The sequence below is a fragment of the Erinaceus europaeus genome, chromosome 4, assembly GCF_950295315.1.
Source record: "Erinaceus europaeus chromosome 4, mEriEur2.1, whole genome shotgun sequence".
Classification (NCBI taxonomy): domain Eukaryota; kingdom Metazoa; phylum Chordata; class Mammalia; order Eulipotyphla; family Erinaceidae; genus Erinaceus; species Erinaceus europaeus.
Genome location: NC_080165.1, coordinates 131308914 through 131331118, shown reverse-complemented (window position 1 = coordinate 131331118; position 22205 = coordinate 131308914). Strand labels below are relative to the sequence as shown.

The window sequence follows — 22205 nt, the reverse complement described above, 5'->3', positions numbered from 1 at the left end:
TGGCTCCCCACCTGCAGTGGAGTCGCTTCACAAGCCATGAAGCAGATCTGCAGGTGTCTGTCTTTCTCTCCCCCTCTCTGTCTTCCCCTTCTTTCTCCATTTGTCTCTGTCCTATCCAACAATGACGACATCAATAACTACAACAACAGTGAAAAACAACAAGGGCAACAAAAGGGAAAATAAATAAATAAATATAAAAAAATTAAAATAAAAAATTCTCAGTCTAAGGCAGTGAAGTCCCAGTAATAACCAAATAAATAAATAAGAACCAAAGCACTATACCACATTAATAGGAATCAAGCATATAATGAGAATACACTGTCTAGATCAATTAACTGTGCTATATTTTAAGTACTACATCTTTTTTCTTATTATTTCTTGTGATAAACAAGAAATTCAACCTCATACATGCATCCTGCTGCAGGTGGAGACCAGAAGCTTGAGCCCAGGTCCTTTCACACTATAATGTGTGCAGTCTAACAGGTGTACCTTTTCTCGGCTGCTGTCTTCTTCTTTCTAATAATGATTTTTACATTACTTATTTGATATTATTTTTTTTCCTAGTATAAGTATTCAAAAGCTGCAAAGCTCCCTCCATGTATGACATTATATCCTTTACCAGTGTAACATTTTGGCAACTTAGTAAATTCTAAACAAGTCAAACATGGGGTTAGCAAGATAGTTCACCTGTGTTGTGTGCTTGCTTTTTCATGTCTACAACACAGATTCAGGTTCGAATCCAGTCTAATCACACTGACAGAAGCTTCAAAACTGTGATATTTTTCCCTTTCTCCCTCTCTCGTTCTTCTTTTATTTTTCCTATCTTAAAAAATGTTGACTTGGAGCAGTGATATCTTAATGACAACATAAACAAATTCAAACAGCAAATCTATTAACCAATCTACTTGATGCTAGTAAAATGTAATCATCTATTAATTTTAGAAGTTTAAAAAGGTGGAGCTATAGTCTCTAAGCACACAAACTTACATGCACGAGGCCTCAAAGGTCCCAGGTTCAATCCCAAACACCACCTGACAGTAAAGCTGAGCAGTGCTCTGGATCTCTTGTCTCGACTCTCTCATTATTTCTCTCATAATAATAATAAAAAATAAAACTACACTAGTTTTTTTTCCCTGAGCCTGAAATCTAATATGCAGGTGGATATAAGTTATTTTCTGGGAGATGATGTCATAGCTGGAAAAGGAACAGAAAGCTGGATCAGGGAAGAGAGTAACTCTCTAATATAGGAAAGGGGGTATAAATATTGCTGACTGCAAACCCCATCGATTTGATTTGGTCTGGGGTCCATATTCAGCTTAGGAGCCTATGTCACCTCTGCATCCCTATAGCTCTATCTACAAAATGGAGCACCCCCCCCCCCCAACTCTTTATCTGCAGTGTTCCAGCCTTTAGGTTTATGACTGGTCAGCAATTTGTTTGGCTTTGTATGTTAACTCTCTTTTCAGCCACCAGGTTCCAGATGACAGCATGATGCCGACCAGACTTCCCTGGACAGACAACCCCACCAATGTGTCCTAGACCTCTGCTTCCCCAGTGCCCCACCCCACTAGGGAAAGAGAGAGACAGAATGGGAGTATGGATTGACCTGCCAATGACCATGTTCAGTGGGGAAGCAATTACAGAAGCCAGATCTTCAACCTTCTGCATCCCACAATGACCTTGGGTCCATACTCCCAGAGGGTTAAAGAATAGGAAAGCTATCAGGGAGGGGATGGGATACAGAGTTCTGGTGGTAGAAATTGTGTGGAGTTGTACCCCTCTTATCCTATGGTTTTGTCAATGCTTCCTTTTTTATAAAAAAAAAACAAAAAATAAAATAACAAAATTAAATAAAATAAAACTAGATGAGATAAAGAATTAATGATCACAAAGTAGAAGAAAACACCCCATTCATAAAAAAATATTTCTGGCCATTATAAAATCCTCTTTTATTCTGAGACACAGTGAAATGTATGGTTCTCATCCTGATTACATTTAAGCCTCATGGTGAGGACTTGACAAACACACTGAAACTTTCCTCCTTTATATTTTGTACAGTCTCTTGAACTTTATAACTCTCAGGAAGCCATCTCTCTTTGACAGAAAGCTGTATGAATGCTAATCCCACTGAACAGTGTCATCCACCTGAAGGGTGACACTAGAAATTTCATGATTTGTAAGGGAAGAATTAGTCACATTCTAAATAGTGTTTCATTATGGACCTAAATCAGAGTACATCCTTGCACATACTGCTCCTCTCACACCAACCCCAAATTATCTTACATCATGAAGTTCAAGTCATGAAAGCTCATGCAGCTGCATTGCAGAGGGCTAACATTTAAATTAATGTTCTCAGAAGTTTTAAAGGTGAGACATTTTATAAATTGTTGAGATTATTTTGATGATTATTTTGATTATACATGAAGCTACTTATTAAGTGGCTGAATCAATAATTTAACATTTGTATAGTCTTAAATACAGATTAGTTTCTTCAAATTAATAAAACAAGTACATTTAGACATTATTATTTTCTTTTTTGATGTTATTTTATTTTATTTCTTTGTTGGGAGATTGTTTGCAAGCCACAGAAAAATGCAGTCATTTGTACATGCATAACATTTCCCAGTTTTCCACATAACAATTCAACCCCCACTAGGTCCTCTGCCATCCTGCTCCAGGACCTGCACCCCCACCCCCACCCCCACCCCAGAGTCTCTTACTTTGGTGTAATACAACAATTCCAGTCCAGGATATGCTTTGTGTTTTCCCTTCTGGTCTTGTTTTTCAACTTTTTTCTATGAGTGAGATAATGATGTGATTTCCTAATGAAACACAACTTTTCCAAATTACTGCATTGACATAGGACTTTTAAAGGTTAAGATTGTTCCCTGAACAGCAAAATCAGTGTTCTTCTTTTTTGCTGGGTGATAATGACTAAAATTCTATAACCAATAAACTTAAATAAACACAGTCAGTGCCTCCAATAAACCATGTTGGTTGAGATGAACTGGGATTGGATGGCTGCATATCTGGTAGAGCACACAAGTTGCCGTGCACAAGAACTTGGATTCATTCAATCCCCTATTCCCACATACAGTGGGGAGACATCATTATTTTCAATATGAAACATTTCTTGAGATTATTTGGAAATGTTTTATTTATTTTTTTAATTTTATTTGCCTCCAAGGTTATTGCTGGGGCTCGGTGCCTGCACTAGGAATCCACTGCTCCTGAGGGCTATTTTTTCCCTTTTGTCGCCCTTCTCTATCACTGTTGTTGTTAATATCGTTGTTGTTGCCACATAGGACAGAGAGAATGGAGAGAGGAGGGGAAGACAGAGACGGGGAGAGAAAGATAGCCGCTTGCAGACCTCTTTCACCGCCTGTGAAGCGACTCCCTTGCAGGTGGGGATCCAGGGGCTGGAACCTGGATTCTTAAACTGGTCCTTGCACTTTGTGCCACCTGTGCTTAATCCACTGCACTACTGCCTGACCCCCTAGAAATAGGTTTTTAATGGTGAAGATGCTTGCATACTACTGATCAGTTGGAAAAGAACCCAATGTGAGAAGAATTTTAATGCTGAAAAATAAGTTGTAAAGATATTAAAATAATTCTAAATAAATTATAAAAACATATTAAAAGATGAGGTAATTGTGAGACAAAAGGAGATATTTTTCTAGAAAAATCAGTGAGGGGGTCAGGCGGTGGAACACTATTGGTTAAGCACACATAGTACTAAGTACAACGATCCCATTTCAAGACCCCAGCTCCCCACCTATGGGGTGGTTGCTTCATAAACAGTGAAAGGCATTCTGCAGGTGTCTATCTTTCTCCCCCTTCCCTCTCAGTTTCGCTCTGTCCTATCCAATTAAAAAAGAAAAAAGAAACAAAATGGCAGTCAGGAGCAGTGGAATTTTATTGCAGGCACCAAGCCTCAGAGATAACCCTGAAGGTAAATAAATCAATAAGTAAATAAATATAGTTTAATATAAAAAAGAAAACGCAATGGAATGGGAGAAGCAGATTTTATACATATTATCAGTATTCTGTAAATCTGTCATTCTCATTGATAGATGGATGTTAAACCATTTTGCAGTTCTAAAATGACAAATGTATTTTAACTTTCTTATTTATAAATATATGGTTTGTTTGAAAATTCTGTGAATGTTGGAAATTTGATTAAATATTTTGTGTATATTTTATCCAAGAATATTACATTTGCAATTCAAATATGTTTCATTCATATACCTCATCATTATATTAATATTTTCATGTAACATGAAATTAGTCATATCCCCCTGAGAATAGATGTATTTTATTTATAATATGTGTAAGTATATACACTCATTGAATTTCTAATGTATAAGTTAAATTCTTGTGTTGATTTTTTCCTATTTTGTGAGATATTTTCTTACAGAATGTTTTTTAGAGAATAATATATATTTATTCATTGCATTTATTATATATATATATATTAATGTAATTCTGACAGATCCAGAAACAGAGTTGGCATTCAGAAAATATAAACATTAACTTTTAGGACATCAGAGGAAAGTTGAACTAAAAAGCATCAGAGGAAATGTTCCCTTAACTACCAATAACCAGATAAATAGTTCATGTAATTTGTATTGGCTTATTACAGATGTCTACACATCTACAATTATGAAGATGATCTATTCTGTGATACAGTAGAGTGCTATGGTTGGCGGTATAGATTAAGCACTTAGCAAGTAGAAAGCCAGGAGTTTGGGTATACCCAAGACATCAAGACTCCAGGGAGCTTCTTTACAAGATGAAAGGAAGATGAAAAGAGCCTCCTGAATCGGAGTGCTATGAGACACTGAATCCCAGAAATCTTAGCAGGCACAAAATAAGACAGTATGAGTCCCCTAAGCCTGTCCTTCACCCCTTAGACTTTTAGGAAAAAAAAATCTGTCTTTTGGAGCAAGCCACCACTAGCTGAAATACCTATGACTTTTCATGGAGAAAGGATAAAGGAATATGGACATAGTGGTCATACTGAGATTGTGCTTTTACAAAGGAAGACAAGTGAACAGAGAGGGATTTTTATACTATTTGTGGCCATTTATTTCAAGAATGGTAACTAAAGAAATGCCCAACAGTTTTTTTCCCTCTAAACTCCTGAGATGGAACTCCAGAACTCCAAAGTGAGTACATGAGAAGTACTGCTGCTATTGGAAAAACAAACCAAACATGAATTAAGTGCTGTGACAGAATTAATGAAAATATTCAGACAGTAATCTTAACAACAAAGAATTGAAAGTCTAATAGATGATGACATTAAAATAACCAAGATGAAAAAAAATCAGTGAGATATCAAATACACTCTAATCCAAAATGAAACATTAATGAAGGAATAAATAAAATACAGATTCCTACCAAATAGATTGAAACTTTAAAAACAAATTCAAAGATGCCAGATATGAAGAAAGAATAAATTGAATTAAAAAATTCCATGGAAATTATAGAAAGCAAGCTTTATCTTTTAGAGAAAAGAATATAGGAAATTAAAAATAAAGTACCATAAGTCAAATGAAAAAGGACAGAGACATTAGCTTTAGGAAAAAATGAAGAAATCTTTCAAAATTATCAGACTCCATTAGATATGAAACTACAAGGAATTTTGTTGGTATATTTGGTGAAGCAAAGAGCAAAATATCCCTATTGAAAGAAGTAACTCAGAACTTCTACATACATAAGAAAAAAATAATAACCACAGAAGTTCAGAATTCAGGTAGAACACCCCCCTCCTTTTTTTTTTTTTTTTTTTTTTTTTTTTTTTTTTTTACTTAGTGGAATAGATTGAGAGACTGAAAGAAATCACAGCACCAAAGCTTCCTTCAATGCAGTGGGGCCAAAATCTGAATCATGCACATGACAAAAAAGTGAGCTATCCAAGAGAGCTACAATGCCATTCCAGTACCTAAATTATATATGTAAAAATATACACAGATATATCAATTTTACATCACTTAAAGGTGCTTATAGAAAAAGTATTAAATCAATTAAAGGAAAGGGTATATTAACAGTGGCTTAGGAGGGATGCATTGGATCGACCTTCTCGTGGTGCATCCCGTGAGTACCCATTCACTGGGGAAACTGACGATCCTTCCTAGCAGACTGAATCCACATGGATCCCAGTCACTTTCAAAGCCAGCAACAAGCAGCTCCTGACAGCTTTCAACCTGACGCTGTTGACTGGCTAGAAGAAGAAGGAGGTGGTGCAGGTTAGAATGTATGGGATTATTATATATGAGGTTACTGGTTTGATACCCGGTCTCATATATAGCAGAATAATGCTTTGGTTTCTTCCCACTTCTTGCTAATAAACAAATAAGAAAATCTTATTTTAATATAACATAATAAATGTGCCCCTATCAAATTATTATTAGAAGTGCTTACACCACTGTTGTTCCCACTGGCATAAGTTTTCTTTAATAGGTGCTGAGAGAGGCATAAGGGGAGAGACCTGAAACACTGGCCCACAGCTGATGGAATTTCTTCCTTCACTTGGGGACTAGGAGCTTGAACCAAAGTACTCACACTTAATAATGTGTGCGCTCTACCAGGAAAGCAATACTTTGCAATACTTAGTAGCAGATACTTTAACAACTAGAAGACAGTCGAATAATATATTCATAATTCTAAAATATAAAGGATACTAGTCAATAACTCTATTATCTTGAAAAATTACTATTTGAATGTAAGTGAGATAAAGATTTATCTTTTTCTTGTCCTTTTTTAACCTCCAGGGTTATCTCCCTGTTTAGGTGCCAGCACCACGAATCTACCGCGAATCCATGGCGGCAATTTTTTAAAATATTTTTTTATTTTCCCTTTTGTTGCCCTTGTTGGTTGTTGTAGTTATTATTCTTGTTGTTATTTATGTCGTCGCTGTTGGATAGGACAGAGAGAAATGGAGAGAGGAGGGGAAGACAGAGAGGGGGAGAGAAAGATAGACACCTGCGGACCTGCTTCACTATCTGTGAAGCAACAACCCTGCAGGTGGGAAGCCAGGGGCTGGGGGCTCGCACTGGGATCTTTAAAACTGCTCCTTGTGCTTTGTGCCATGTGCGCATAACCCGCTGCGCTACTGCTGGACTCCCATTTATTCTTTTTTTACTATTTTATTCAATAGAAAAGACAGAAATTGAGAGAGCTGGGAGAAAGAAAGACACCTGCAGATCTACTTCACCAGTCGGGAAGCATCCCACCACGATAGGTGGGGAAGCAGGGGCTTGAACCTGGGTTCTTGAGTAGGTCCTTATGCATAGTACTATATGCGTTTAACTAGATGCACTACTACCTGGTCTTTAGGATTTTTCTACATAAACAAAAGCTAGTGGAGCATATCACCACAAAACCTGAAGTAGAGCAAATGTCTGACCTTTGAGCAGGTGCTTCAATAATTACAGACTAATTCCAAAAGTATGCCTTTGATCCAGATTAGAGCCCTTGCATCACATATTCCAAAGAAGTGTTCTAGCTCTTCTGTCTGAATAAGTAAATAAATAAATCTTTAAAAGAGAAATAATGAAAAAAATTACATCAAAATTAAAAGTAAAATAATATCAAGTGGTGTTGCACTTGGTATAGCACACGTTAGCATTTACAAGGACCTACTTTCAAGTCACCAATCCCCCCATCTGTAGGGGAGAAGCTTCATACTTAGTGACACAGTGCTGAAGGTCTCTTCTCTCTCTCTCTCTCTCTCTCTCTTCATTTTCTCTTTCTGCCCTCTCTACTCTCTCTTCCCTCCCCCTTTCTCTCTCTCCCTCTCTCTCTCTCTTTCTGTCTCTGCTAGAAAGAAAGAGGAGAAGGAAGGAAGACTGGCCATCAAGAACAATGGAGTCATTATGTAGGGTCCAAGCAATAAGCCTAGTGGAAGAAAAAAAATTAAGCAAAGTAATAATGAATAGTCATGTAAAGCAGACATCAAAATATTAGAGAAAAAAGTCAGAATTTTTTAGTCTAATAACCATAAATTGCAACTATCTTTGAAAAGATTCTTAGATACAATAAGAATGGCATAATCCTCATTGTTAGACACAAAATGTCTAGAATGAAGGTACAAGAAGAAAAAATGAAGAACTTGAATTACCAGAAGAATATTATCCAAATGAAAATATAGACAAGTGGGGACACTCTAAATTTATGAGGTCATATTAATCTTATTTGTAGACCAAATTAGGACAGCATATACACACAAAATAAAAGCTCTGACCATTATTTCTGAAGAACATAGGTAAAAAATAATCTTCAGCAAAACCTTAACAAGGAAAGTCCAAGAATACAGTAAGCAAATTATTCATCATTACCCCATGTGTCAGCAGCCATACTATAAATCATTTAGTCCTTCCCAATAAAATGAAAAAAACAGAAAAATGAAAATGTTATTTGACCAAGCAATATCACTTTTAAGTATCTATCCAGAAAATATAAAAACACTAGTTTGGAAAGATATATGCACCCTTTTGTTTGTAGAATGATTATTAACAATTGTAAAGACACAGAAATTAGTTAAATGTCCCATCCATGGGTAATGAACTTTTAGTATATCTATTCAATTCTATTTAAAAATATGTTATGACCACATGGATGGAACTTGAAGTGACTATGCTAAGTGAAATAAGTCAGAAAGTGAAGGAAATGTACTCTGTGTTTTCATTTATGTCGACTACAAATAACCAAATTAAACAAAACAACATATCACAAGAAAAATATGTTTTAGACTCTGCAGAATATATATAGTGGTTACTAAAGAGGAAAGAGGAGGAAGAATAGAGTAAAAAGAATCAGTCTTGGACAGGGGGTGGAGATAGCATAATGGTTATGCAAAAAGACCTTCATGCCTGAGACTCTAAAGTCCCAGGTTCAGTCCCTGGCACCACCATACACCAGAGCTGAGCAGTGCTCTTGTCAAAAGAGAGAGAGAGAGAAAGAGAGAGAGAGAGAAACAATGTGAATGGTACTAGAATTTGGGTAGTTGATATGATGAGACTTATGGAAGTATAAAGTTGTACTTCCAAAACCTGTATAGCATTGTAAGCCAATGGTCAATCAATTATTTTTTGAATAATTTCTTTATTGGGAGATTAACAGTTTACACTCAACAGTAAAATACAAGAGTTTGTACATGTGTAACACTTTCCAAATAACAATTCAACCCCTACAAGGTCACTCAGTTTACAATTCATTAAATAAAATGTAGACTTGAAAAAAGCAAAACAATAAAAGAAGTATTTTTTATAGAGTATAGTAAATTTCAGCATCCTACTTTAAAAAGTAGTCTTGAGGACTTTTTACCCCCTCACACTATCACATGAAAAATAAACAGAGAGCCACTGAACCAAATATTTTGAGATTATATTCATCATTTTTTTGCAATTTATTTGCTACACTTATGCCTCATAGAACATCATAGTTTAGCTTCTATCACATATATAGGTGGTCCATAGGTGGCATTTTTACCTCTTTCTCTGTAGTGTCAAACACTTTACTTATGTTTCAGTGGGAGAAGTTCATTCTAAGAAATTCCATCATTTCCACTATCGGCTGTAGGATCTCAGAATCACTAATATATTTTTTGTTTTTTCTAGAAAGACTCCGGGGACTTAAAGACTATTATTCTGGTGGGTTGCAAATCACTGCACAGACAGGATATACCACAAGACTAGTAGGGGGTGAAATACAGCATCTGAGAGGTTCCCAATGTGCTTTCCAACAGGGGCACATGTAGTATACAACTCCCTCTATCATTAATATGCACTTTGTATACTGGGGACTCATCTGAAATTTGAAGTCCTTGTTTTTATTTGGTGGCTGGTCACATAAGAAATCTCTCCCTCTCCATAACTACCAAATTTCAAGAATTTCTAGAAGAAAAAGGTATATGCACCATCAGCCTCCTTGTCTCTATAATCTTAGCAAGGTGGTACAAAAAAGTGGTTGCTTTACAGAAGATTTGAAAGCCAACTTTCCTAATTGGCTAAGGACAGGTTCTGCAAACAAACTCTTCTTACCGTCAGATCTGCTGTGTGTGTGTGTGTGTGTGTGTGTGTGTGTGTGTGTGTGTGTGTGTTTTCTAAACATCTTCCCATTCTGTCATCATCACTCAATACTCACTCATAATCTGATGCTAAACAGAGAAGAGAATACATGATGAACCGTTAGATTCTCCCAACAACTTAATGCATTCTATGTAATTAATCTCTCCCAATTTTCTGCTGAGAAAAATAAAAATTAAAAAGAACATTAATAACTAAAACATTGGTTTTCTGATTGAGGCTGACTTTATTGTGGTAGGAGTTGGGTTGTAACCTGGGTTACACACATGTCAAAGGAGAGCACTATCCAAATGAATTATTTTTTCATTGTCCCAAATAATTTTTAAGATTATTTTACTTCATATGAGATAGAAAGAATCTCACACAGAAAGAGAAAGGAGAAGCCAACGTGCCATTCTTCTGCTAAATGTAGGGCTAAGGATCAAACTGGGAGTCTCAGATGTCTAGGTCCCAGTTTGAACTCCTGGCTCTCCACCTGCAGGGGAGTCACTTCATAAGCAGTGAAGCAGGTCAAGCAGCTCTGTGGGTGTCTGTCATTTTCTCTTCCTCTACAGTCCCCTCCTCTCTCAATTTCTCTCTGTCCTATGCAAAACATAGAAAAAAATGGCCACAGGAGCAGTGGTAGTGCAGGCACTGAGCTCCAGCGATAACCCTGGAGTGTTAAAAATAAACAAACAAATAAATAAAGGTAACCACAATTTAATTCAAAACCCAATTTGAATTCTCTCAGCATAATATTATGATACATCCCCCAAAGTTACTTATTAAATGGTGAAAGTCAAATGTAACAGGGGAAAAGATACCAGATTATTGCTAGATATTATGGGGTCACTCTGTATTCTTGCTATATATCATTGTGAATAGGTAAGGCAGATTTTATTAATTTAATTTAGAAAAAGAAAAGTAGAGTATATAGATATTAATGCTCTCTTAAACTTTAAATAAACTTCCTGACTTATATTTGCTACAACAAGAAATATGTATGTACCATCACAACTGCATTTTTAAATGTCCTAATTTAAATGCCTAGGCACTGTTAGAGAGGAAATTCCTTGCAGTTGAGGGTGTAAGCTCAAAAGATTAAATAGGAAGTTATAATCACTTTTAGAATGCAGGTCACTTGAGTAGGAAAGCTTCTCTGGACTTTGCTCTTTAAGAATGAATATTAATCCACTACATAGTAATCTGCTCACATTTCACATTAAAGTAGAGCTACTAATACATAGCAAGCTTGAACTTTATGATTCTCATAGAAATGAATTCATTCAGACAATGCTCATTAATAATGTTTTAATTATCAATTTTAGTCAGATCAAAGATCCTGGTGAATATGTACAAAGCTTGTGTAATCAGAGACAATTTATGTGTGAAAAAATACTATCTATAGGTTTCACTTTTTAATATTTTATTTAATGTGATAGATACAGAGAGAGAAAGACCAGAGAGCACTGCTCACCTCTGGCTTATGGTGGTGCTGGGCATTGAACCTGAGACTTCAGAGCTTCAGGCATGAAAGTCTTCTGCATAAATATTATGCTTTCTTAGGAGCCGGGTGGTGGCACAGCGGGTTAAGTGCACAAGGCACAAAGCCCCTGGCTCTCCACCTGCAGGGGTTCACTTCATAGGCAGGTCTGCAGGTGTCCATCTTTCTATCTCCATCTCTGTCTTCCCCTCCTTTCTCAATTTCTCTCTGTCCTATCCAAGAACAACAGCAAAAACAACAATAATAACAACAACGATAAACAAGGGCAACAAAAGGCAAAAAGTAAGAAAAAGTAAAAAAAAAAATTAAAAAGCTTTAAAAAATATTATGCTTTCTCCCTAGCCCAGCTTCCCTTATAATAATTAAAAGTTTAGAAGTTTTACTATGTAAATAGGGCTAAGAAGTATTTACTTAAAGAATATTATGTTCTTTACAGAATCTTCCCCAGCTAACAAGTGTACTCCATTTATAGGTTAATGATACCAAACTTACATTTTAAATAGTGAGGGAGATAGTAGCCTATCTGAAATATTTATGTTTTAATTTTGAAGAACACAGGACACACGTTTACATGAATATAAACATCAGTTTAAATCCAGCAACCGATACCCAACAACAAATGAGTGGCTAAAAAGTTGTGGTATATATAGATAATGAAATACTACGCAACTATTAAGAATGCTGAATTCACCTTCTACATCTCATCTTGGATGGAGCTTGAAGGGATCAGGTTAAATGAGATAAGCCAAAAATAGAAGGATGAATATGGGGTAATCTCACTCATAGAAGTTGAGAAATAAAGCGTTGGGCGGTAGCGTAGCAGTTTAAGCATACATGGCGCAAAGGGCAAGGACGGGCTTGAGGATCCCGGTTCAAGTCCCCGACTCCCCACTTGCAGGGGAGTCGCTTTACAGGCAGTGAAGGAGGTCTGCAGGTGTCTATCTTTCTCCCCCCCATCTTTCCCTCCCCTCCTTTCTCCATTTCTCTCTGTCCTAGCCAACAACGACGACATCAATAACAACAATAGTAATAATTACAACAATAAAACAACAAGGGCAACAAAATGGGGGTTAAAAAAGCAAAAAGATAAACAAACAAAAAAAGAAGTTGAGAAATAACACACAAACAAAACAAACAAAAACTGGAAACACAAAGTAGAACTTGGACTGGGACTAAGTTTGGTGTATTGCATGATTTGTTACTTGACGGTGGAGGAAGACTGAGGCTGAGGGTGAGAGTGGGTTGCAGAAAACTGAGAAATTTTACACATGTACCAATGCCTGGATTTACTGTAAAACATTAATCCCCAATAAAAAATAGAAATAAGCCAACATGACATTTCTCATAGATAATTTAGAAGGCTGATCCTTTCAGTTTCCTATACATGGAAATAAAATTGTTCATGTTAAGGAATAATGTTTTAAAATTTAATAACTTCTCTGGTGTTGAAAGGAAGAAACCAAGCTTCTGAAATAGACTGAAGCCTGTTTATCACAAAATTATAAAAGGTAATTTCATTCTTTTATAATGATTAAATTATTTATATATCTAAATTATTTGGTTTGGATTATAATACCATCTGTAAACTAAACATTATATATATATATATTCTAATTCTAGTTCCTGAGACAGGTATACTCTTTTATGATTCCATAACTTTGAACTATTTATTTTCCTGGAATCTTCTTCTTTTCTCTCTACTTATTTATTATGATGCATCAGATTGAGATCTTTAAATCCCAAAGTTTTTATTTTACATTTTCTAAATGTAGCTTGACTGAACAATTCTTTTTCAACATATTACAATTTATCTGTTTATAAATCTACTTTGTAATCTTCTACAAGTAAATCATTCTATTTTGTTTCATGTAAAACTTGCCTGCAAATTATTCATACACATATAGAGAGGCTAAGAGTGTTGCTAACATAAAAACCATCAATTAATTCATGTTGTCTCCCTTTTAGTAGATTAGATACATATTCATTCTGACACTTACAAGGTGCTAGGGATTGATCAGTGAACAAAACAACTCTGGCTCTTGTCTTCAGAGAGATGACAATCTCCTGGAGGCAGTCGACTGTAAACGATCACATCAATAAAAATAGAATTATATTGGGGATCATGGAAACAATGAAAGAAGACATTAGAGATACCAACCAAAGTTTTTAAAGAAATAAAAAAGCTTTTCTGAGAATAAAATCTAATAAAGGGACTCACAAAAAGTAAATGAAAGCTACAGAAAGCAGTGAGGTGATAAAAAGCATTTTAGGTAGAAGGCACTACACCTGGGCACCAAACATTACAGAACATGACACTTAGAAACTCAGAAACACCTGTGGCTGACTCCCTGGCTGTACCTGCAGTGAGAGTTTACAGGGTGCATGAGAAGTGGTCAAGGAATCATTCAAACTGGGAAAGGCACATTGAAACTCTTTATCATTATTTCAAAAATAATAGTTGTTCTAAAGATTTTAAGCACTATTTTCAACTTTAGATATTGAAAGAATACTAGCTTCTTTGTGAAAGTCCGATGGGGTTGGGATGCCTGGTAACTGATGGGAAGAAGCCAAGCAGTAGAAAGTGAGAGGAGGTTTACTCAGATCAGTGTTGGGAGGAAGGAAGCAGGTTTTCAACATCTAGAGCAGCAGTTAGTTCCACAATATTCTTTTGTCGTGTTTACATGGATTTATTACTTATGCTAGGTGCTGGTAGTAGTGGCCTCAACTTTTGCTGGGAAAGAGCATCATATTTTCTTCTGATCAATTAAGGCTATTTCCTGTAGTTACCATGGAGATTGTAAGTTGTCTTGAAACTGAGAATGGGGAGTGATTTTCAGTATGCTGATGAAGGTTATTGCTAGGTCTTTTATGTCATTATCTTGGACTCAACCTGTTTTAAGTTGTCGCCGAGACATTTTCTTTTTAAAAATATTTTATTTATTTATTTATTTATTTATTCCCTTTTGTTGCCCCTTATTGTTTTATTGTTGTAGTTATTATTGATGTCATTGTTGTTGGATAGGACAGAGAGAAATGGAGAGAGGAGGGGGAAGACAGAGAGGGACAGAGAAAGACAGATACCTTCAGACCTGCTTCACCGCTTGTGAAGTGATTCCCCTGCCAGTGTGGTGCCAGGGGCTCAAACCAGGATCCTTACACCAGTCTTTGCTCTTTCCGCCATGTACGCTTAACCCACTATGCTACCACTGGACTCCCTCCTAGACGTTTTCTATTGGATGGTAAAGCTTTGTTATGGGGCCAGGTGTTGGCGCACCTGGTTGAGTGCACATGCTTTGATATGAAAGAGCCCATGTTCGAGCCCCCAGTCCCCATCTGCAGGGGGAAAGCTTTGCAAGTGGTGAAGCAGGGCTGCAGGTGTCTCTGTCTTTCTCCCTGTCTATCCCTTCCCCTTTCTCTATTTCTGGCTGTCTTTATCCAATAAATAAAGAAAATATTTTTTTTTAAAAAAAAGCTTTGTTGTTTCTCTGTCTCAATCATAGAACACATCTCATGGTTCTAATAAGCACTGATAATATTTCAAGTACTACAAATATTCAAGAAGGCAAGTACTTGTGAGAGAAAAGTAGGTTTTACTCAGGAGGTTAAAAACCCTTAGAAGATAACACATTTTAGTCTTCAAAAACCATTGCCAAATCTCAAGCAGTGAACAGGACTTAAACCGGTAAAGGATGAGGAGGTTGGTGTTGGGAGGAATTCTGCATTAACAGAAGTGAAATGCAAGCTGCAGTCTTGACCATACAATGATCTTATTGTTGCTGGTGGGTTTGTTAGCAAGGCAGTCCCTGATTTTCTCAAAGCTTTGACATGATACTTTGACATTAGAGAAACTACAGAGTTGTCACTTAACAACTGAGAACTCTGTAGTAACATAGTTGACATACCCTCAGGGTCAGTGTGTCCATGACAAATTGGTAATTTTTTTCAAAGTCAGCATCTAAATTATTTAAGTAAAATTATTTTCCTCTGCGGGTTAAATATTATTTAAACAGTCATAAACTATAATAAAACAGCATTAATGTTAAGTGCAAAGTTCTAGCACTTGTTACACAAACAAAAAAGGGATTTTATTCATCTTTTTTAATATTTATTTATTCCCTTTGGTTGCCCTTGTTTTTTATTGTTGTAGTTATTATTGATATCATCGTTGTTGGATGGGACAGAGAGAAATGGAAAGAGGAGGGGAAGACAGAGAGGGGAGAGAGAAAGACACCTGTAGACCTGCTTCACCGCTTGTGAAGCGACTGCCCTACAGGTGGGGAGCCGGGAGCTCGAACCGGGATCCTTAAGCCAGTCCCTGCACTTTGCACCACATGCGCTTAACCCGCTGCACTACCGCCTGACTCCCTTATTCATATTCTATAGACAAGTGTTGGGATGCATTAGATCGACCTTCTCGTGGTGCATCCCGTGAGTACCCATTCACTGGGGAAACTGACGATCCTTCCTAGCCAACTGAATCCACATGGATCCCAGTCACTTTCAAAGCCAGCAACAAGCAGCTCCTGACACCTTTCAACCTGACGCTGTTGACTGGCTACGGAAGAAGGGCAAACGCTAGAAGAAGAAGACAAGTGTTACCTATTTGTACAGGTCCTCTTTTTGGGCAATTCAAGTTCTTACCCACATGAAGTAAAATGTTACCTCATGTAGACACTATGAGATATCAGGAAATCCTATGAGAAACATGGAAGGAAGGGTTAAGACTATTAAAATAGTAGCTCAATACTTAATAATATGGATGATTAAATAATGCCATTATTAAAAAGTATAAGCTCTGGTATGTTTGAGGAAGACAAAGCCTCTAGGGGGGGAAATCCGTTTGCGATACTACACTGAACTGAAAAGTTAATTGCTTTATGATTTTCTTAAAGAACTTATTATTTTTAATATTTATTTATTAATTCCCTTTTGTTGCCCTTGTTGTTTTATTATTTTAGTTATTATTGTTTTTATTGATGTTGTCGTTGTTAGATAGGACAGGGAGAAATGGAGAGAGGAGGGGAAGACAGAGAGGGGAAGAGAAAGATAGACACCTGCAGACCTGCTTCACTGCCTGTGAAGCAACTCCTCTGAAGGTGGGGAGCAGGGCACTGGAACAAGGATCTTTACGCCAATCCATGTGCTTTGACCTACATGTGCTTACCGCCCAACTTCCTTATTATTGTTTTCATACAGTGCCGCTAGTATATTTATACACACATCCCAGTACAACAGTAAAGCTCTGGACTTGCAAGCATGAGGTTCCAAGTTCAATGCCTGGCAGTGGATATGCTGTAGTGCTACGTTGATTTCACTTGCTACCTTTTTTTCTAACTTGTGAAATAAATAAAAATAGAGAAAACTTTAAAGAATGTGTATTATACACATCTTGCTAAAATAAGTTTTTCCTGGTTACTTGAAAAAGCATGTGACCCACTTATAAGTATTAATACTTTAAAAAGCTAGATTTTTATCAATTAAATTATCAATCAGTAGTTTTCCAGTAGATACACTTCTTGTTACCTTTTCCCAATTGTTAGATTTCAAAGGCTTACCATAATTTTTTTAATCCCAAATAAAGTGATTTAATCCCAAATAAAGATGAAATGATGTGGCCAAGTGGTGGCACACTTGCTTGAGTTCACATATTACAATGTGCAAGGACTCTAGTTTGAAACCCCAGTCCCTACCTGCTGGAAGGACAACTTTGCAAGTGGTGAAGCACTGTTGAAGGTATCTCTCCCTCTTCCTTTCTGTCACCTCTTCCCTCTTGATTTCTGGCTGTCTCCATCCAATAAATTAAAGATATATCTTTTTTTAAAAAATAAACTTATGAAAAAAAGATGAAATAATTGAACATGAAGAATCATTTACATTTCACATGCAATCACTGGATAGTATATTCCTTATGATTGAAAGTCTGGTAATTATGCAATAACATTTTTAATAAAAAGAATCTGTTCAAGGACGTACATAACCTTTAAATATAGTTACATATGTCTATATATAAATGACTTTTCTGGTGTATAAACTGGTAGGGGAAATTTTCATTGTTGGCATTCCATTAATTTATTTGAATTAACACAAAGAAACTTACCCTGAAGCTCTTTTATTTCCCTCCTACATCAAGGCATTAATAGATTTTCCTGAACTCAATGGTCAGAGAACAAAATTTAAATGCAATGTTATTAGGCCTAATTCAAAGGTGATATTATTGTAAACTTGGTGTTCAATGATAGTATTGACATTTCCCATAAGTTATTTATGATTATTAAATCATAAAACTCCCTCAGTCTGTATAGGATAAAAATATCTACCACCAAATTTTAGAAAACATTGTTTTTATGCTGAATTCCCAAACAGCTTTTACTTTGAACTTTTGTTAAACAGCTGTATCTTAGTTTTTAATCTCTTGTATTTTCTGCTTAATATCTATGTTAATAAAGGTTCACAAGTAATTTTATGTCTAAGAATTGACTGTTAGATAGTATAACAACTTTGAATCAACTGGTCACTTCCTAGACAGTAATTTATAAGTCTTTAACAAATTTAGTAATTTACTCTATGCTTTTCTCCCATAAAACAATGAGTTATGATACCACACAAGCAAGTAAGATAAATCTCTCACTGATGATGGCTGATTTATAACAAGGCTTTGTAAATTGAATATTCATGTTACAAAAAGTTCTTTAAACATGAATGATATGTAATAGAATCCATATCTCATTTTTCTTGTTTTACTTCTGTATTGCAGCACAAGTGTGTTTATTTCTTTTCCTTTCACATTTATGAGCTTAATTTGCAATATATGTTTTAATGCATATTAATAGATGTTATACAAATAACATATGCACATGTATGCGTATGATTATCTCATGTAATCAGAGAAGCTGATTGGATTTTGAGTGAAGCATAGCAGTGTTGGGAACACTTGATTCTTTATGCTAGTCAAAGCCAATAAACAAAAAGTAAGGCAGGGATATGTGGGCAGATGTCATTAGCATTAGCATGTGACACATCAAAGCTGGGTGAAAGGACTATAATAAAGTGAGATTAGGAAGCTATTTTTGAGGCAATTTGCAGAAACAGAGACCTTTTTTGGAATCTGCACACTTGGGAAGCTATCTGTTGGAGAGCAGATGATTGAAGACTTATGATATGGGTGGAGGAGATAGCATAAGGGGGGGGAGGGATGGTAGCACACTGGGTTAAGCACACATAGTACCAAGTGCAAGGACCTGCACCAGGACCCCGGCTAGAGCCCCCAATTCCCCACCTGCACAAGCAGTGAAGCAGGTCTGCATGTGTATATCTTTCTCTCTCCTCCCTATCTCCCCCTCCCCTCACAGTTTCTCTCTGTCCTATCCAATACAAATGAAAAATGATCATCAGAAGCAGTGGATTCGGTAGTGCTGGCACCAAGCCCCAGCGATAACCCTGGAGGCAAAAAAAAAAAAAAAAAAAGAAAAAGAAAGGAAGGAAGGAAGGAGGAAGGAAGGAAGGAAGAGGGAAAAAAGACCTAATGGTTATGTAAAAGACTTTTGTGCCTGAGGCTCCACAGTTGCAGGTTCAGTCTTCCCCACCACCATAAGCCAGAGTTGAGTAGTGCTCTGGAAAAACAACAACAACAGCAAGACATTACAGAAACTGATCCACTCCATGGTTGCTATTGGGGCTTTATCTCCTTTATTTATTCTCAGTGTAATGTAGTTTTACTTATTGGTTCTAAAAGCTGAACATCAAGTCGCAACTGCAGCTTCCAGGAACCTAATAAAACTAGTGTTCTTACTATTCAAGTCACTGCATTTTATATATATATTCCTGATATTTATATATATGTAATATATATATCAGGATTAACTTTTAGTTTAAGAACAAAACATTTATGAGAACCTTTATGAGCAACATAACACAAAGATGTTATACATCTGACACACAAATACATATGTGTATATGATTATTTCATGTAATAAGAATAGATTATTGGATTTTGAGAGCAGCATAACAGAATTTACATTTAGCTCAGGAATAAAACATTTTAATTATCACAGTTCTTTTATGACTAAATAACTGATGTAAGAGATCTTAAACCCTCAGTGTAAATCATAAACAGTAAGGAGGAAATTTTTTCTTTTGTATTTCCAACCTTATTATTCATTAATATTAACATTAGTGTTAATATTAATTAATATTTTCTTGCTCTTCTCCATTTTGATCAAATTTTAGCCTTTCCATAGCAATCATATCAATTTAGTATATCATTAAGAATGGTGGCACATCTTCTGACTCTAGTGAGTGATTTGACTGAGAGTCCAGTCAGAGTACATTTTTACTTTATATCTTCATGATGTAGAATTTGTTTGTGTAGGGGCTGGGTGGTGGCGCCCTGGTTGAGCACACATGTTACAATGCACAGGGACCCAGGTTTGAGCCCCCCAGTCCCCACCTGCAGGGGGAAATCTTCACAAGTGGTGAAGCAGTGCTGCAGGTGTCTCTCTGTCTCTCACCCTCTTTATCTCCCCTTTCCATCTCAATTTCTGACAGTCTCTATCAAATAAATAAATAAAAATAATAATAAAAAAGAATTTGTTTGTGTTTGCTGGTAGGATGTCATACCTGTCATCCCACCACTCCTGATGAACTAAGTTGACTTTCTGTTTCTTTCTTGTTTTCCAGATATGAGAGATGAAAACTTAAGAAATAAAGAAGAGGCATCGCAGTCCTACTCCACCACTGCGACACTTCTGCTCTGCATGGTGCTGCTACCTACTGACTGGAAGCTAGAACTTGGGTCATAGGGCTTAGTAAAATGCACTCTGCATTTTTTGGCCCCCAAAAATGCATTAAAAAGGGATGCTTTATATAATTCAAATTTCCTTTTTATTTTATTTTTATGGAATTCTTAAAACTAAAATCAGAAGATGGCATCATTTGAATCTAATCTTGAGATCACTAATAGAATGCCAAAGAGTTTCATGCTAGTATTTGCAAGATGGAATAAACTCATTTATTTGAATTCCAGTGGACATTGGAGGAAAGAATGATTTTTGCTTAATTCTATCTCCCCCTTCCTTCATTTCAGGCACGTTTATACAAGTAGAAAATGGACTGGAAAACTGGGAAAGGAAGCATGAAACTTGAAGCCTTCACATGCTCTTGTCAACGGTATGGCTTCCTGGGTGGGCTTACCATCCTAAAACCTTTCTGACTTTTTGTTTTCCATTTATAAAAAGAAAATTTATAAAACCATAGGATAAGAGGGGTACAACTCCACACAATTCCCACCACCAGAACTCTCTGATAGCCTCCCCTCCCCTGATAGCTTCCCTATTCTTTATCTCTCTGGGAGTATGGACCCAGGTCATTATGGGTGCAGAAGGTGGAAGGTCTGGCTTCTGTAATAGCTTCCTCACTGAACAGGGCCATTGGCAGGTCAATCCATACTCCTAGCCTTTCTCTCTCTTTCCCTCGTGGGGCAGGGCTCTGGGGAAGCAGAAGCAGGGCTCCAGGAAACATTGCTATTGCTGTTGTTGGATAGGACAGAGAGAAATCCAAAAAGGAGGGGAAGACAGAGGAGGGATGAGAAAGATAGACACCTGCAGACCTTCTTTACCACTTACGAAGCAAACCCCCTGTAGGTGGGGTAGCTAGGGGCTCAGAATGGGAGTCTAGAGGGGATCCTTTAGCTTCCTACTATGTGCGCTTAGCCTGTTGCACCACTGCCTGCCTGGCCCCTGAGCATTTTTCATGTTTGCTGATCTCTTCTTTGGTGAAGATTCTCTCCTTTTTTGCATAGTGTTTGTTTTTTTGTTGCTGATTCCCCACCAAAATTCTGTAGGGTAATAAGACAAAAATTCGCAGAGTTTATCTGGAGGCAGAAAATACCTAGGACTACCAAAGTAATTTTGCGGGGGGAAAAAAAGAATAATACTGGAGGCATCACACTTCCTGACTTCAAATTATACCACAGGGCTAAACTAATAAAAATAATAGTTCTAGGAGATCATGTGATCATAACTGACACACTAGTGTTTTATTTGATAAATCAACCAAGTTAATGTCTACTGGGCATCCAAAACTCTTCAAAGGCTCAAACTAATTTCTAAAATTAATTAATGTATGATTAGCCTTTTGGATTTCTCTCACATTCTGTCACATACCAGTAAAATTTAAGTGGGGAATTTCTTAAGAATCTCTTGACTGTTTTAGCAATCATTCAGTTCAGTCTGTGAGGTGAAAGCTAAGATTTAAAAAAAAAGTAATTAAGAAAAAAAACTTCCTACTTTGGACAAAGAACATTTTTTCATAAGTATTTTTTATTTATATCTAGATGAGCAATAACAGAACTCATAGTAGAAATAGAAGGTCTATTTAAACCTTACTGACAAAATCATAATACATAAGGACCTCATTCTCCTGACAACTAGAAAACATGGTTTACCATCACCCACTCCCATTTGTGATTTCTTTGCTTCTGGGACTAGTACTATTTAAATTTTAAATTCAGCTTACAGGTTTTTAACATTAGTGATGATCTTAATGAATACCCTTCTGTATCTGACTATTTATAAAGGAGTTTATAAAGAGTGGGTGGATTTGATTATAAGTCACAGTTACTTATTCCCAATTGAAAT

At 36.4% G+C, this 22205-nt stretch overlaps 1 long non-coding RNA gene across 2 annotated transcripts in view; it reads left to right on the top strand.

Moving 5' to 3' along the window:
• Positions 1-20734, top strand: part of LOC132538324 (uncharacterized) — a 366520-nt gene extending 345786 nt beyond the window's left edge. For both annotated transcript variants that reach the window (XR_009549721.1, XR_009549720.1), the window contains exons 3-4: positions 20248-20327; positions 20654-20734. This is a non-coding gene — a long non-coding RNA (uncharacterized LOC132538324). The remainder of the gene's footprint in view (positions 1-20247; positions 20328-20653) is intronic.
• Positions 20735-22205: the final 1471 nt, after the last annotated feature.